The sequence below is a fragment of the Propithecus coquereli genome, unplaced genomic scaffold (assembly GCF_000956105.1).
Source record: "Propithecus coquereli isolate 6110/MARCELLA unplaced genomic scaffold, Pcoq_1.0 Scaffold267, whole genome shotgun sequence".
Lineage (NCBI taxonomy): Eukaryota > Metazoa > Chordata > Mammalia > Primates > Indriidae > Propithecus > Propithecus coquereli.
The window spans coordinates 2081539-2082907 of NW_012148252.1; positions in this window are offsets into that span (position 1 = coordinate 2081539).

The window sequence follows — 1369 nt, forward strand, 5'->3', positions numbered from 1 at the left end:
GAGTATAAGGGAACTCTGTATCTTCCTCCCAATTTTGCTATGAACCTAAAACTTCACCAAAAAATAAAATCTTAAAAAAAAAAAACAGAGAAAACATAAATTACTAATTACTAATAACAAGAACGAAGGTGAAGTAGAGGATATCACTACTGATCCTATAGAGTTATTAAAAGGACAAAAAGGAAATATTATGAACAACTTTATGGAAATAATTTTTTCAACTTAGATGAAAGTATAAATTCCTTGAGAAATACAACTTACCAAAATGGTGTAAAATGAAATAGAAATAGAAATATTCTCCTATCTGTTAAAGAAATTGAATCTAGTATCAAAACCTTCCCCCCAAAGAAAACTCCAGGCCCAACTGATTTTACTGGTACATTCTAAGATTCATAAAAAAAACTAAGATGAATGTGTTAACCTTTTCAGAAAATAGAAACTAAAGATTGCTTCTCAAGTCATTTTATGAGGCTCATATAACCTTGATATAAAGCTTAACATGGAAATCACAAAAAAAATTAAAAATTTACAGAATAATATCCTTCATAGACATAAACCCAAAAAATCCTCAAAGAAATATTAGTAAATCAAATATAGCAATATATAAAAATGGTGATACATCATTATCAATTGGAGTTTATCCCAGAAATATAAAGATGGTCTAACATTGTAAAATCAAAGCAATTCATCATATTAGTAGATTGAGAAAATAAAACTATTCAAGCATTTTAACAGACACAAAAGAAACGTGACAAAATGCAACTTCTATTGTGCTAGACTCTCTCAGCAAATTAGGAATAGAAGGGAACTACCTCAATCTGATAAAGAGCATTTAAAGGGAAAAAAACATTATTATGCTCATTGGTAAAATATTGAATGCTTTCCCCATATGATGAAGAAAAACACACTTTTGTTACTTCTCTTCAGTATTGTACTGGAGGTCCTAGTTCATGTAGTAAGGGAAGAAAACAGAACGGCATAAAAATCAAAAAGAAGCAAAACTTCATTTCTGTTTATGGATGACATGACTGTTCATTTAGAAAATTCTAAGGAATCTACAAATCAACTATTAAGATAATTTTGCAAGGCCAACATACAAAAATCAGTTGTATTTTTATATATTGGTAGCAAACCAATTGGAAAATAAAATGTTTTAAAATCCTATTTACAATAGCTTCAAAAGACATAAAATACTTAGGAATGAATGTATTGAAAGATGTGAAAGACCTAAAAACTACAAAACACAGCTGAGAGAAACTAAGAAAGAAGACTGGTAAGGTAAAAATAATGTTGAAAATTTCATCATATTCATGAATTGGAAGGCCACATTTTTATCATGCCGTTTCTTCCCAAATCCCAGTAAAAATTC